Consider the following 19,333-nt stretch of genomic DNA (forward strand, 5'->3'; position numbering starts at 1 on the left):
ATCAAATCGCATCGAATCGATAAATATCGAATGGAATGGAATTGAATCGAAACGAAAATAATCGAATCAAAACGAAGATAATCGAATCGAATAAAAACATAATCGAAACGAAAATAATCAATCGAAATGAAAATCAAATCGAAGCCAAAATAATCAAATCCACATGAAAAAAATCAAATCGAATCGAAAATAATCAAATCGAAACTAAAATCATATCGACATGAAAAAAATCAAATCGAATTGAAAATAATCAAATCGAAACTAAAATCAAATTGACATGAAAAAAATCAAATCGAATCAAAAATAATCAAATCGAAACAAAAATAATCAAATTGAATCAAAAATAATCAAATCGAATCGAAAATAATCAATCGAAACGAAAATAATAGAAACGAAACCAAAATAATCAAATCGACATGAAAATAATGGAATCGAATCGAAAGTAATCAAATAGTAACTAAAATAATCGAATAGAATAGAAAATGATGAAATCGAAACGAAAATAATCAATCGAAATGAAAATCTAATCGAAAACAAAATAATCAAATCGACATGAAAAAAATCAAATCGAATAGAAAATAATCGAATCAAAACAAAAATAATGAATCAAAACGAGAAAAATCGAATCGAAAAGAAAATAATCGGATCGAATCGAAAAAATTCGAATTGAAAAGAAACGAATTGAATCGACATGAAAATAATCGAATCGAATAGAAAATAATCGAATTGAAACGAAAATAATCAAATAGAAATGAAAATAATCGAATCGAAAAGAAACAAATTGAATTGAACCGAAAAAAATCAAATCGAATTGAAAATAATCAAATCGAAATGAGAAAAATCGAATCGAATCAAAAATAATTGAATCGAATCTAAAATAAACAAATCTAACTGAAAATAATCAAATCGAATCGAAAAAACTCGAATAGAAAAGAAACGAATTGAATCGACATGAAAATAATCGAATCGAATAGAAAATAATCAAATCGAAACGAAGATAATCAATCGATACAAAAATAATCGAATCGAAACCAAAATAATCAAATCCACATGAAAATAATCGAATCGAAACTAAAATAATCGAATCGAATCGAAAATAATCAAATTGAATAGGAAATAATCGAATCGAAATGAAAAAAATCAAATAGAAGCGAAAATAATCGAGTTGAAACCAAAATAATTAAATCGACATGAAAATAATCGAATCGAAATAATAAAATAGAAACGAAAATAATCGAATCAAATCGATAATAACCGAATCGAAATGAAAATTATCGAGTCGCAACCAAAATAATCGAATCGACATGAAAATAATCGAATCGAAATGAAAATAATCGAATGGAATAAAAAGAATAGAATCTAAACAAAAATAATCAAATCGAAATGAAAAAAATGGAATCGAATCGAATCGAATCTAAGAAAATCAAATCACATCGAATCGATAGAAATCGAATGGAATGGAATCAAATCGAATCGAAAAAAATCGAATCGAGACGAAAATAATCGAATCGAAATGAAGATAATCGAATCGAATCGAAAATAATTGAATCGAAACGTAAATAATCAAATCGAAGTGAAAATAAACGAATCGATTTAAAAATTCGAATTGAAACGAAAATAATCGAATCGAATCAAAAACAATCGAGTTGAAACGAAAATAATTGAGTTGAAACAAAAATAATCCAATCGAAATGAAAATCGAATCAAAACGAAAATAATCGAATGGAATAAAAAGAATACAGTCAAAAGAAAAATAATCAAATCGAAATGAAATAAATGGAATGGAATCCAATCGAATTGAAGAAAATCAAATCGCATCGAATCGATAAATATCGAATGGAATGGAATTGAATCGAAACGAAAATAATCGAATCAAAACGAAGATAATCGAATCGAATAAAAACATAATCGAAACGAAAATAAGCGAATCGAAACGAAAAAAATCGCATCAAAACGAAAATAATCGAATCGAAACCAAAATAATCAATCAAAATGAAAATAATCGAATCGAATCGAAAATAATCACATCAAAACGAAAATAAACGAATCGAATCAAAAAATTCGAATCGAAAAGAAACGAATTGAATCGAATCGAAAAAAATCAAATCGAATAGAAAATAATCGAATTGAAATGAAAAAAATCAAGTAGAAGCGAAAATAATCTAATCGAAACCAAAATAATTAAATGGAAATGAAAATAACCGAATCGAATCGAAAATAATCAAATCGAATCGAAAATAATCAAATCGAATCGGAAATAATGGAATCGAAACCAAAATAATCAAATCGATATGAAAATAATCGAATCGAAAATAATCAAATCGAAACCAAAATAATCGAATCGAAATGAAAAAAATCAAGTAGAAGCGAAAATAATTAAATCGAATCGAAAATAATCTAATCGAAATAAAAATAATCAAATCGAAACGAAAATAATCAAATAGAAACGAAAATAATTGAATCAAAAAGAAGCGAATTGAATTGAATCGAAAAAAATCAAATCGAATCGAAAATAATCAAATCGAAATGAGAAAAATCAAATCGAATCAAAAATAATTGAATCGAATCTAAAACAAATCTAACTGAAAATAATCAAATTGAATCGAAAAAATTCGAATAGAAAAGAAACGAATTGAATCGAATCGAAAAAAATCAAATCGAATAGAAAATAATCAAATCGAAACGAAAATAATCAATTGAAATGAAAATAATCGAATCGAAACCAAAATATTCAAATCCACATGAAAATAATTGATCGAATCGAAAATAATCAAGTCGAATAGAAAATAATCGAATCGAAATGAAAATAATCAATCGAAACGAAAATCGAATCAAATTAAAAATAATCAAATCGAAACGAATATAATCTAATTGAATAGAAAATAATCAAATCGAAACGAAAATAACCGAATCGAAATTAAAATAATTGAATCGAAACGAAAATAAATAATCAAAACGACAATGATCGAATTGAAACGAAAAAAAATCAAATTGAAACACAAAAATATCGAATCGAAAAGAAAAAAATCCAATCGAATAGCATCGAATCGAAAAAATCGATTCGAATTGAATCGAAAATATCGAATCGAAACGAAAATAAATGAATCAAAACAATAATGATTGAATCGAAACGAAAATAAATGAATCGAAACGAAAAAATCATGTAGAAGCGAAAAAAATCAAATCAAAAATAATCAAATCGAAAATAATCAAATAGAAATGAAAATAATCTAATCGAGATGAGAAAAGTCAAATCGAAATGAAAATAATCGAATCGAAACGAAAATAATCGAATCGAAAAGAAAATAAACGGATCGAATCGAAAAAATTCGAATTGAAAAGAAACGAATTGAATCGACATGAAAATAATCGAATCGGATAGAAAATAATCGAATCGAAACGTAAAAATTCGAATCGAAAAGAAACGAATTAAATCGACATGAAAATAATCAAATCGAATAGAAAATAATCGAATCGAAACAAAAATAATGAATCGAAACGAGAAAAATCGAATTGAAAAGAAAATAATCGAATCGAATCGAAAAAATTCGAATACAAAAGAAACAAATTGAATCGACATGAAAATAATCGAATCGAATAGAAAATAATCGAATCAAAACGAAAATAATCAATCGATACAAAAATAATCGAATTGAAACCAAAATAATCAAATCCACATGAAAATAATCGAATCGAATCAAAAATAATCAAATCGAAACTAAAATAATCAAATCGAGTCGAAAATAATCAAATTGAATAGGAAATAATCGAATCGAAATGAAAAAAATCAAGTGGAAGCGAAAATAATCGAGTTGAAACCAAAATAATTAAATCGACATGAAAATAATCGAATCGAAATAATAAAATAGAAACGAAAATAATCGAGTCGCAACCAAAATAATCGAATCGACATGAAAATAATCGAATCGAAACGAAAATAATCGGATGGAATAAAAAGAATAGAATCTAAACAAAAATAATCAAATCGAAATAAAAAAAAGGAATCGAATCGAATCTAAGAAAATCAAATCTCATCGAATCAATAGAAACCGAATGGAATGGAATCGAATCGAATCGAAAAAAATCGAATCGAAATGAAAATAATCGAACCGAAATGAAGATAATCGAGTTGAATAAAAACATAATCGAAACGAAAATAATCGAATCGAAACAAAAAATCGCATCAAAACGAAAATAATCGAAACCAAAATAATCACACAACATGAAAATAATCGAATTGAATCGAAAATAATCACATCGAAACGAAAATAATCAGATAGAATCAAAAGTAATCAAATTGAAACCAAAATAATCGAATCAAATCAACAATAATCGAGTCGAATCGAAAATAATCGAATCGAAATGAAAATAATCGAATCGAATCGAAAATAATTGAATCGAAATGTAAATAATCAAATCGAAGTGAAAATAAACGAATCGATTTAAAAATTCGAATTGAAACGAAAATAATCGAATCGAATCAAAAACAATCGAGTTGAAACGAAAATAATGGAGTTGAAACAAAAATAATCCAATCGAAATGAAAATCGAATCAAAACGAAAATAATCGAATGGAATAAAAAGAATACAGTCAAAAGAAAAATAATCAAATCGAAATGAAAAAAATGGAATGGAATCGAATCGAATTGAAGAAAATCAAATCGCATCGAATCGATAAATATCGAATGGAATGGAATTGAATCGAAACGAAAATAATCGAATCAAAACGAAGATAATCGAATCGAATAAAAACATAATCGAAACGAAAATAATCAATCGAAATGAAAATCAAATCGAAGCCAAAATAATCAAATCCACATGAAAAAAATCAAATCGAATCGAAAATAATCAAATCGAAACTAAAATCATATCGACATGAAAAAAATCAAATCGAATTGAAAATAATCAAATCGAAACTAAAATCAAATTGACATGAAAAAAATCAAATCGAATCAAAAATAATCAAATCGAAACAAAAATAATCAAATTGAATCAAAAATAATCAAATCGAATCGAAAATAATCAATCGAAACGAAAATAATAGAAACGAAACCAAAATAATCAAATCGACATGAAAATAATGGAATCGAATCGAAAGTAATCAAATAGTAACTAAAATAATCGAATAGAATAGAAAATGATGAAATCGAAACGAAAATAATCAATCGAAATGAAAATCTAATCGAAAACAAAATAATCAAATCGACATGAAAAAAATCAAATCGAATAGAAAATAATCGAATCAAAACAAAAATAATGAATCAAAACGAGAAAAATCGAATCGAAAAGAAAATAATCGGATCGAATCGAAAAAATTCGAATTGAAAAGAAACGAATTGAATCGACATGAAAATAATCGAATCGAATAGAAAATAATCGAATTGAAACGAAAATAACCAAATAGAAATGAAAATAATCGAATCGAAAAGAAACAAATTGAATTGAATCGAAAAAAATCAAATCGAATTGAAAATAATCAAATCGAAATGAGAAAAATCGAATCGAATCAAAAATAATTGAATCGAATCTAAAATAAACAAATCTAACTGAAAATAATCAAATCGAATCGAAAAAACTCGAATAGAAAAGAAACGAATTGAATCGACATGAAAATAATCGAATCGAATAGAAAATAATCAAATCGAAACGAAGATAATCAATCGATACAAAAATAATCGAATCGAAACCAAAATAATCAAATCCACATGAAAATAATCGAATCGAAACTAAAATAATCGAATCGAATCGAAAATAATCAAATTGAATAGGAAATAATCGAATCGAAATGAAAAAAATCAAGTAGAAGCGAAAATAATCGAGTTGAAACCAAAATAATTAAATCGACATGAAAATAATCGAATCGAAATAATAAAATAGAAACGAAAATAATCGAATCAAATCGATAATAACCGAATCGAAATGAAAATTATCGAGTCGCAACCAAAATAATCGAATCGACATGAAAATAATCGAATCGAAATGAAAATAATCGAATGGAATAAAAAGAATAGAATCTAAACAAAAATAATCAAATCGAAATGAAAAAAATGGAATCGAATCGAATCGAATCTAAGAAAATCAAATCACATCGAATCGATAGAAATCGAATGGAATGGAATCAAATCGAATCGAAAAAAATCGAATCGAAACGAAAATAATCGAATCGAAATGAAGATAATCGAATCGAATCGAAAATAATTGAATCGAAACGTAAATAATCAAATCGAAGTGAAAATAAACGAATCGATTTAAAAATTCGAATTGAAACGAAAATAATCGAATCGAATCAAAAACAATCGAGTTGAAACGAAAATAATGGAGTTGAAACAAAAATAATCCAATCGAAATGAAAATCGAATCAAAACGAAAATAATCGAATGGAATAAAAAGAATACAGTCAAAAGAAAAATAATCAAATCGAAATGAAAAAAATGGAATGGAATCGAATCGAATTGAAGAAAATCAAATCGCATCGAATTGATAAATATCGAATGGAATGGAATTGAATCGAAACGAAAATAATCGAATCAAAACGAAGATAACCGAATCGAATAAAAACATAATCGAAACGAAAATAAGCGAATCGAAACGAAAAAAATCGCATCAAAACGAAAATAATCGAATCGAAACCAAAATAATCAATCAAAATGAAAATAATCGAATCGAATCGAAAATAATCACATCAAAACGAAAATAAACGAATCGAATCAAAAAATTCGAATCGAAAAGAAACGAATTGAATCGAATCGAAAAAAATCAAATCGAATAGAAAATAATCGAATTGAAATGAAAAAAATCAAGTAGAAGCGAAAATAATCTAATCGAAACCAAAATAATTAAATGGAAATGAAAATAACCGAATCGAATCGAAAATAATCAAATCGAATCGAAAATAATCAAATCGAATCGGAAATAATGGAATCGAAACCAAAATAATCAAATCGATATGAAAATAATCGAATCGAAAATAATCAAATCGAAACCAAAATAATCGAATCGAAATGAAAAAAATCAAGTAGAAGCGAAAATAATTAAATTGAATCGAAAATAATCTAATCGAAATAAAAATAATCAAATCGAAACGAAAATAATCAAATAGAAACGAAAATAATTGAATCAAAAAGAAGCGAATTGAATTGAATCGAAAAAATCAAATCGAATCGAAAATAATCAAATCGAAATGAGAAAAATCAAATCGAATCAAAAATAATTGAATCGAATCTAAAACAAATCTAACTGAAAATAATCAAATTGAATCGAAAAAATTCGAATAGAAAAGAAACGAATTGAATCGAATCGAAAAAAATCAAATCGAATAGAAAATAATCAAATCGAAACGAAAATAATCAATTGAAATGAAAATAATCGAATCGAAACCAAAATATTCAAATCCACATGAAAATAATTGATCGAATCGAAAATAATCAAGTCGAATAGAAAATAATCGAATCGAAATGAAAATAATCAATCGAAACGAAAATCGAATCAAATTAAAAATAATCAAATCGAAACGAATATAATCTAATTGAACAGAAAATAATCAAATCGAAACGAAAATAACCGAATCGAAATTAAAATAATTGAATCGAAACGAAAATAAATAATCAAAACGACAATGATCGAATTGAAACGAAAAAAAATCAAATTGAAACACAAAAATAATCGAATCGAAAAGAAAAAAATCCAATCGAATAGCATCGAATCGAAAAAATCGATTCGAATTGAATCGAAAATATCGAATCGAAACGAAAATAAATGAATCAAAACAATAATGATTGAATCGAAACGAAAATAAATGAATCGAAACGAAAAAATCATGTAGAAGCGAAAAAAATCAAATCAAAAATAATCAAATCGAAAATAATCAAATAGAAATGAAAATAATCGAATCGAGATGAGAAAAGTCAAATCGAAACGAAAATAATCGACTCGAAACGAAAATAATCGAATCGAAAAGAAAATAAACGGATCGAATCGAAAAAATTCGAATTGAAAAGAAACGAATTGAATCGACATGAAAATAATCGAATCGGATAGAAAATAATCGAATCGAAACGTAAAAATTCGAATCGAAAAGAAACGAATTAAATCGACATGAAAATAATCAAATCGAATAGAAAATAATCGAATCGAAACAAAAATAATGAATCGAAACGAGAAAAATCGAATTGAAAAGAAAATAATCGAATCGAATCGAAAAAATTCGAATACAAAAGAAACAAATTGAATCGACATGAAAATAATCGAATCGAATAGAACATAATCGAATCAAAACGAAAATAATCAATCGATACAAAAATAATCGAATTGAAACCAAAATAATCAAATCCACATGAAAATAATTGAATCGAATCAAAAATAATCAAATCGAAACTAAAATAATCAAATCGAATCGAAAATAATCAAATTGAATAGGAAATAATCGAATCGAAATGAAAAAAATCAAGTAGAAGCGAAAATAATCGAGTTGAAACCAAAATAATTAAATCGACATGAAAATAATCGAATCGAAATAATAAAATAGAAACGAAAATAATCGAGTCGCAACCAAAATAATCGAATCGACATGAAAATAATCGAATCGAAACGAAAATAATCGGATGGAATAAAAAGAATAGAATCTAAACAAAAATAATCAAATCGAAATAAAAAAAAGGAATCGAATCGAATCTAAGAAAATCAAATCTCATCGAATCAATAGAAACCGAATGGAATGGAATCGAATCGAATCGAAAAAAATCGAATCGAAATGAAAATAATCGAACCGAAATGAAGATAATCGAGTTGAATAAAAACATAATCGAAACGAAAATAATCGAATCGAAACAAAAAATCGCATCAAAACGAAAATAATCGAAACCAAAATAATCACACAACATGAAAATAATCGAATTGAATCGAAAATAATCACATCGAAACGAAAATAATCAGATAGAATCAAAAGTAATCAAATTGAAACCAAAATAATCGAATCAAATCAACAATAATCGAGTCGAATCGAAAATAATCGAATCGAAATGAAAATAATCGAATCGAATCGAAAATAATTGAATCGAAATGTAAATAATCAAATCGAAGTGAAAATAAACGAATCGATTTAAAAATTCGAATTGAAACGAAAATAATCGAATCGAATCAAAAACAATCGAGTTGAAACGAAAATAATTGAGTTGAAACAAAAATAATCCAATCGAAATGAAAATCGAATCAAAACGAAAATAATCGAATGGAATAAAAAGAATACAGTCAAAAGAAAAATAATCAAATCGAAATGAAAAAAATGGAATGGAATCGAATCGAATTGAAGAAAATCAAATCGCATCGAATCGATAAATATCGAATGGAATGGAATTGAATCGAAACGAAAATAATCGAATCAAAACGAAGATAATCGAATCGAATAAAAACATAATCGAAACGAAAATAATCAATCGAAATGAAAATCAAATCGAAGCCAAAATAATCAAATCCACATGAAAAAAAATCAAATCGAATCGAAAATAATCAAATCGAAACTAAAATCATATCGACATGAAAAAAATCAAATCGAATTGAAAATAATCAAATCGAAACTAAAATCAAATTGACATGAAAAAAATCAAATCGAATCAAAAATAATCAAATCGAAACAAAAATAATCAAATTGAATCAAAAATAATCAAATCGAATCGAAAATAATCAATCGAAACGAAAATAATAGAAACGAAACCAAAATAATCAAATCGACATGAAAATAATGGAATCGAATCGAAAGTAATCAAATAGTAACTAAAATAATCGAATAGAATAGAAAATGATGAAATCGAAACGAAGATAATCAATCGAAATGAAAATCAAATCGAAAACAAAATAATCAAATCGACATGAAAAAAATCAAATCGAATAGAAAATAATCGAATCAAAACAAAAATAATGAATCAAAACGAGAAAAATCGAATCGAAAAAATAATCGGATCGAATCGAAAAAATTCGAATTGAAAAGAAACGAATTGAATCGACATGAAAATAATCGAATCGAATAGAAAATAATCGAATTGAAACGAAAATAACCAAATAGAAATGAAAATAATCGAATCGAAAAGAAACAAATTGAATTGAACCGAAAAAAATCAAATCGAATTGAAAATAATCAAATCGAAATGAGAAAAATCGAATCGAATCAAAAATAATTGAATCGAATCTAAAATAAACAAATCTAACTGAAAATAATCAAATCGAATCGAAAAAATTCGAATAGAAAAGAAACGAATTGAATCGACATAAAATAATCGAATCGAATAGAAAATAATCAAATCGAAACGAAGATAATCAATCGATACAAAAATAATCGAATCGAAACCAAAATAATCAAATCCACATGAAAATAACCGAATCGAATCGAAAATAATCAAATCGAAACTAAAATAATCGAATCGAATCGAAAATAATCAAATTGAATAGGAAATAATCGAATCGAAATGAAAAAAATCAAGTAGAAGCGAAAATAATCGAGTTGAAACCAAAATAATTAAATCGACATGAAAATAATCGAATCGAAACAATAAAATAGAAACGAAAATAATCGAATCAAATCGATAATAACCGAATCGAAATGAAAATTATCGAGTCGCAACCAAAATAATCGAATCGACATGAAAATAATCGAATCGAAATGAAAATAATCGAATGGAATAAAAAGAATAGAATCTAAACAAAAATAATCAAATCGAAATGAAAAAAATGGAATCGAATCGAATCGAATCTAAGAAAATCAAATCACATCGAATCGATAGAAATCGAATGGAATGGAATCAAATCGAATCGAAAAAAATCGAATCGAGACGAAAATAATCGAATCGAAATGAAGATAATCGAATCGAATCGAAAATAATTGAATCGAAACGTAAATAATCAAATCGAAGTGAAAATAAACGAATCGATTTAAAAATTCGAATTGAAACGAAAATAATCGAATCGAATCAAAAACAATCGAGTTGAAACGAAAATAATTGAGTTGAAACAAAAATAATCCAATCGAAATGAAAATCGAATCAAAACGAAAATAATCGAATGGAATAAAAAGAATACAGTCAAAAGAAAAATAATCAAATCGAAATGAAATAAATGGAATGGAATCCAATCGAATTGAAGAAAATCAAATCGCATCGAATCGATAAATATCGAATGGAATGGAATTGAATCGAAACGAAAATAATCGAATCAAAACGAAGATAATCGAATCGAATAAAAACATAATCGAAATGAAAATAAGCGAATCGAAACGAAAAAAATCGCATCAAAACGAAAATAATCGAATCGAAACCAAAATAATCAATCAAAATGAAAATAATCGAATCGAATCGAAAATAATCACATCAAAACGAAAATAAACGAATCGAATCAAAAAATTCGAATCGAAAAGAAACGAATTGAATCGAATCGAAAAAAATCAAATCGAATAGAAAATAATCGAATTGAAATGAAAAAAATCAAGTAGAAGCGAAAATAATCTAATCGAAACCAAAATAATTAAATGGAAATGAAAATAACCGAATCGAATCGAAAATAATCAAATCGAATCGAAAATAATCAAATCGAATCGGAAATAATGGAATCGAAACCAAAATAATCAAATCGATATGAAAATAATCGAATCGAAAATAATCAAATCGAAACCAAAATAATCGAATCGAAATGAAAAAAATCAAGTAGAAGCGAAAATAATTAAATCGAATCGAAAAAAATCTAATCGAAATAAAAATAATCAAATCGAAACGAAAATAATCAAATAGAAACGAAAATAATTGAATCAAAAAGAAGCGAATTGAATTGAATCGAAAAAAATCAAATCGAATCGAAAATAATCAAATCGAAATGAGAAAAATCAAATTGAATCAAAAATAATTGAATCGAATCTAAAACAAATCTAACTGAAAATAATCAAATTGAATCGAAAAAATTCGAATAGAAAAGAAACGAATTGAATCGAATCGAAAAAAATCAAATCGAATAGAAAATAATCAAATCGAAACGAAAATAATCAATTGAAATGAAAATAATCGAATCGAAACCAAAATATTCAAATCCACATGAAAATAATTGATCGAATCGAAAATAATCAAGTCGAATAGAAAATAATCGAATCGAAATGAAAATAATCAATCGAAACGAAAATCGAATCAAATTAAAAATAATCAAATCGAAACGAATATAATCTAATTGAATAGAAAATAATCAAATCGAAACGAAAATAACCGAATCGAAATTAAAATAATTGAATCGAAACGAAAATAAATAATCAAAACGACAATGATCGAATTGAAACGAAAAAAAATCAAATTGAAACACAAAAATATCGAATCGAAAAGAAAAAAATCCAATCGAATAGCATCGAATCGAAAAAATCGATTCGAATTGAATCGAAAATATCGAATCGAAACGAAAATAAATGAATCAAAACAATAATGATTGAATCGAAACGAAAATAAATGAATCGAAACGAAAAAATCATGTAGAAGCGAAAAAATCAAATCAAAAATAATCAAATCGAAAATAATCAAATAGAAATGAAAATAATCGAATCGAGATGAGAAAAGTCAAATCGAAATGAAAATAATCGAATCGAAACGAAAATAATCGAATCGAAAAGAAAATAAACGGATCGAATCGAAAAAATTCGAATTGAAAAGAAACGAATTGAATCGACATGAAAATAATCGAATCGGATAGAAAATAATCGAATCGAAACGTAAAAATTCGAATCGAAAAGAAACGAATTAAATCGACATGAAAATAATCAAATCGAATAGAAAATAATCGAATCGAAACAAAAATAATGAATCGAAACGAGAAAAATCGAATTGAAAAGAAAATAATCGAATCGAATCGAAAAAATTCGAATACAAAAGAAACAAATTGAATCGACATGAAAATAATCGAATCGAATAGAAAATAATCGAATCAAAACGAAAATAATCAATCGATACAAAAATAATCGAATTGAAACCAAAATAATCAAATCCACATGAAAATAATCGAATCGAATCAAAAATAATCAAATCGAAACTAAAATAATCAAATCGAATCGAAAATAATCAAATTGAATAGGAAATAATCGAATCGAAATGAAAAAAATCAAGTAGAAGCGAAAATAATCGAGTTGAAACCAAAATAATTAAATCGACATGAAAATAATCGAATCGAAATAATAAAATAGAAACGAAAATAATCGAGTCGCAACCAAAATAATCGAATCGACATGAAAATAATCGAATCGAAACGAAAATAATCGGATGGAATAAAAAGAATAGAATCTAAACAAAAATAATCAAATCGAAATAAAAAAAAGGAATCGAATCGAATCTAAGAAAATCAAATCTCATCGAATCAATAGAAACCGAATGGAATGGAATCGAATCGAATCGAAAAAAATCGAATCGAAATGAAAATAATCGAATCGAAATGAAGATAATCGAGTTGAATAAAAACATAATCGAAACGAAAATAATCGAATCGAAACAAAAAATCGCATCAAAACGAAAATAATCGAAACCAAAATAATCACACAACATGAAAATAATCGAATTGAATCGAAAATAATCACATCGAAACGAAAATAATCAGATAGAATCAAAAGTAATCAAATTGAAACCAAAATAATCGAATCAAATCAACAATAATCGAGTCGAATCGAAAATAATCGAATCGAAATGAAAATAATCGAATCGAATCGAAAATAATTGAATCGAAATGTAAATAATCAAATCGAAGTGAAAATAAACGAATCGATTTAAAAATTCGAATTGAAACGAAAATAATCGAATCGAATCAAAAACAATCGAGTTGAAACGAAAATAATTGAGTTGAAACAAAAATAATCCAATCGAAATGAAAATCGAATCAAAACGAAAATAATCGAATGGAATAAAAAGAATACAGTCAAAAGAAAAATAATCAAATCGAAATGAAAAAAATGGAATGGAATCGAATCGAATTGAAGAAAATCAAATCGCATCGAATTGATAAATATCGAATGGAATGGAATTGAATCGAAACGAAAATAATCGAATCAAAACGAAGATAATCGAATCGAATAAAAACATAATCGAAACGAAAATAATCAATCGAAATGAAAATCAAATCGAAGCCAAAATAATCAAATCCACATGAAAAAAATCAAATCGAATCGAAAATAATCAAATCGAAACTAAAATCATATCGACATGAAAAAAATCAAATCGAATTGAAAATAATCAAATCGAAACAAAAATAATCAAATTGAATCAAAAATAATCAAATCGAATCGAAAATGACCAACCGAAACGAAAATAATAGAAACGAAACCAAAATAATCAAATCGACATGAAAATAATGGAATCGAATCGAAAGTAATCAAATAGTAACTAAAATAATCGAATAGAATAGAAAATGATGAAATCGAAACGAAAATAATCAATCGAAATGAAAATCAAATCGAAAACAAAATAATCAAATCGACATGAAAAAATCAAATCGAATAGAAAATAATCGAATCAAAACAAAAATAATGAATCAAAACGAGAAAAATCGAATCGAAAAGAAAATAATCGGATCGAATCGAAAAAATTCGAATTGAAAAGAAACGAATTGAATCGACATGAAAATAATCGAATCGAATAGAAAATAATCGAATTGAAACGAAAATAATCAAATAGAAATGAAAATAATCGAATCGAAAAGAAACAAATTGAATTGAATCGAAAAAAATCAAATCGAATTGAAAATAATCAAATCGAAATGAGAAAAATCGAATCGAATCAAAAATAATTGAATCGAATCTAAAATAAACAAATCTAACTGAAAATAATCAAATCGAATCGAAAAAATTCGAATAGAAAAGAAACGAATTGAATCGACATGAAAATAATCGAATCGAATAGAAAATAATCAAATCGAAACGAAGATAATCAATCGATACAAAAATAATCGAATCGAAACCAAAATAATCAAATCCACATGAAAATAATCGAATCGAATCGAAAATAATCAAATCGAAACTAAAATAATCGAATCGAATCGAAAATAATCAAATTGAATAGGAAATAATCGAATCGAAATGAAAAAAATCAAGTAGAAGCGAAAATAATCGAGTTGAAACCAAAATAATTAAATCGACATGAAAATAATCGAATCGAAATAATAAAATAGAATCGAAAATAATCGAATCAAATCGATAATAACCGAATCGAAATGAAAATTATCGAGTCGCAACCAAAATAATCGAATCGACATGAAAATAATCGAATCGAAATGAAAATAATCGAATGGAATAAAAAGAATAGAATCTAAACAAAAATAATCAAATCGAAATGAAAAAAATGGAATCGAATCGAATCGAATCTAAGAAAATCAAATCACATCGAATCGATAGAAATCGAATGGAATGGAATCAAATCGAATCGAAAAAAATCGAATCGAAACGAAAATAATCGAATCGAAATGAAGATAATCGAATCGAATCGAAAATAATTGAATCGAAACGTAAATAATCAAATCGAAGTGAAAATAAACGAATCGATTTAAAAATTCGAATTGAAACGAAAATAATCGAATCGAATCAAAAACAATCGAGTTGAAACGAAAATAATTGAGTTGAAACAAAAATAATCCAATCGAAATGAAAATCGAATCAAAACGAAAATAATCGAATGGAATAAAAAGAATACAATCAAAAGAAAAATAATCAAATCGAAATGAAAAAAATGGAATGGAATCGAATCGAATTGAAGAAAATCAAATCGCATCGAATCGATAAATATCGAATGGAATGGAATTGAATCGAAACGAAAATAATCGAATCAAAACGAAGATAATCGAATCGAATAAAAACATAATCGAAACGAAAATAAGCGAATCGAAACGAAAAAAATCGCATCAAAACGAAAATAATCGAATCGAAACCAAAATAATCAATCAAAATGAAAATAATCGAATCGAATCGAAAATAATCACATCAAAACGAAAATAAACGAATCGAATCAAAAAATTCGAATCGAAAAGAAACGAATTGAATCGAATCGAAAAAAATCAAATCGAATAGAAAATAATCGAATTGAAATGAAAAAAATCAAGTAGAAGCGAAAATAATCTAATCGAAACCAAAATAATTAAATGGAAATGAAAATAACCGAATCGAATCGAAAATAATCAAATCGAATCGAAAATAATCAAATCGAATCGGAAATAATGGAATCGAAACCAAAATAATCAAATCGATATGAAAATAATCGAATCGAAAATAATCAAATCGAAACCAAAATAATCAAATCGAAATGAAAAAAATCAAGTAGAAGCGAAAATAATTAAATCGAATCGAAAATAATCTAATCGAAATAAAAATAATCAAATCGAAACGAAAATAATCAAATAGAAACGAAAATAATTGAATCAAAAAGAAGCGAATTGAATTGAATCGAAAAAAATCAAATCGAATCGAAAATAATCAAATCGAAATGAGAAAAATCAAATCGAATCAAAAATAATTGAATCGAATCTAAAACAAATCTAACTGAAAATAATCAAATTGAATCGAAAAAATTCGAATAGAAAAGAAACGAATTGAATCGAATCGAAAAAAATCAAATCGAATCGAAAATAATCAAATCGAAACGAAAATAATCAATTGAAATGAAAATAATCGAATCGAAACCAAAATATTCAAATCCACATGAAAATAATTGATCGAATCGAAAATAATCAAGTCGAATAGAAAATAATCGAATCGAAATGAAAATAATCAATCGAAACGAAAATCGAATCAAATTAAAAATAATCAAATCGAAACGAATATAATCTAATTGAATAGAAAATAATCAAATTGAAACGAAAATAACCGAATCGAAATTAAAATAATTGAATCGAAACGAAAATAAATAATCAAAACGACAATGATCGAATTGAAACGAAAAAAAATCAAATTGAAACACAAAAATAATCGAATCGAAAAGAAAAAAATCCAATCGAATAGCATCGAATCGAAAAAATCGATTCGAATTGAATCGAAAATATCGAATCGAAACGAAAATAAATGAATCAAAACAATAATGATTGAATCGAAACGAAAATAAATGAATCGAAACGAAAAAATCATGTAGAAGCGAAAAAAATCAAATCAAAAATAATCAAATCGAAAATAATCAAATAGAAATGAAAATAATCGAATTGAGATGAGAAAAGTCAAATCGAAATGAAAATAATCGAATCGAAATGAAAATAATCGAATCGAAAAGAAAATAAACGGATCGAATCGAAAAAATTCGAATTGAAAAGAAACGAATTGAATCGACATGAAAATAATCGAATCGGATAGAAAATAATCGAATCGAAACGTAAAAATTCGAATCGAAAAGAAACGAATTAAATCGACATGAAAATAATCAAATCGAATAGAAAATAATCGAATCGAAACAAAAATAATGAATCGAAACGAGAAAAATCGAATTGAAAAGAAAATAATCGAATCGAATCGAAAAAATTCGAATACAAAAGAAACAAATTGAATCGACATGAAAATAATCGAATCGAATAGAAAATAATCGAATCAAAACGAAAATAATCAATCGATACAAAAATAATCGAATTGAAACCAAAATAATCAAATCCACATGAAAATAATCGAATCGAATCAAAAATAATCAAATCGAAACTAAAATAATCAAATCGAATCGAAAATAATCAAATTGAATAGGAAATAATCGAATCGAAATGAAAAAAATCAAGTAGAAGCGAAAATAATCGAGTTGAAACCAAAATAATTAAATCGACATGAAAATAATCGAATCGAAATAATAAAATAGAAACGAAAATAATCGAGTCGCAACCAAAATAATCGAATCGACATGAAAATAATCGAATCGAAACGAAAATAATCGGATGGAATAAAAAGAATAGAATCTAAACAAAAATAATCAAATCGAAATAAAAAAAAGGAATCGAATCGAATCTAAGAAAATCAAATCTCATCGAATCAATAGAAACCGAATGGAATGGAATCGAATCGAATCGAAAAAAATCGAATCGAAATGAAAATAATCGAATCGAAATGAAGATAACCGAGTTGAATAAAAACATAATCGAAACGAAAATAATCGAATCGAAACAAAAAATCGCATCAAAACGAAAATAATCGAAACCAAAATAATCACACAACATGAAAATAATCGAATTGAATCGAAAATAATCACATCGAAACGAAAATAATCAGATAGAATCAAAAGTAATCAAATTGAAACCAAAATAATCGAATCAAATCAACAATAATCGAGTCGAATCGAAAATAATCGAATCGAAATGAAAATAATCGAATCGAATCGAAAATAATTGAATCGAAATGTAAATAATCAAATCGAAGTGAAAATAAACGAATCGATTTAAAAATTTGAATTGAAACGAAAATAATCGAATCGAATCAAAAACAATCGAGTTGAAACAAAAATAATTGAGTTGAAACAAAAATAATCCAATCGAAATGAAAATCGAATCAAAACGAAAATAATCGAATGGAATAAAAAGAATACAGTCAAAAGAAAAATAATCAAATCGAAATGAAAAAAATGGAATGGAATCGAATCGAATTGAAGAAAATCAAATCGCATCGAATTGATAAATATCGAATGGAATGGAATTGAATCGAAACGAAAATAATCGAATCAAAACGAAGATAATCGAATCGAATAAAAACATAATCGAAACGAAAATAATCAATCGAAATGAAAATCAAATCGAAGCCAAAATAATCAAATCCACATGAAAAAAATCAAATCGAATCGAAAATAATCAAATCGAAACTAAAATCATATCGACATGAAAAAAATCAAATCGAATTGAAAATAATCAAATCGAAACTAAAATCAAATTGACATGAAAAAAATCAAATCGAATCAAAAATAATCAAATCGAAACAAAAATAATCAAATTGAATCAAAAATAATCAAATCGAATCGAAAATAATCAATCGAAAAGAAAATAATAGAAACGAAACCAAAATAATCAAATCGACATGAAAATAATGGAATCGAATCGAAAGTAATCAAATAGTAACTAAAATAATCGAATAGAATAGAAAATGATGAAATCGAAACGAAAATAATCAATCGAAATGAAAATCAAATCGAAAACAAAATAATCAAATCGACATGAAAAAAATCAAATCGAATAGAAAATAATCGAATCAAAACAAAAATAATGAATCAAAACGAGAAAAATCGAATCGAAAAAATAATCGGATCGAATCGAAAAAATTCGAATTGAAAAGAAACGAATTGAATCGACATGAAAATAATCGAATCGAATAGAAAATAATCGAATTGAAACGAAA

The sequence above is a fragment of the Vulpes vulpes genome, unplaced genomic scaffold (assembly GCF_048418805.1).
Source record: "Vulpes vulpes isolate BD-2025 unplaced genomic scaffold, VulVul3 Bu000000683, whole genome shotgun sequence".
Lineage (NCBI taxonomy): Eukaryota > Metazoa > Chordata > Mammalia > Carnivora > Canidae > Vulpes > Vulpes vulpes.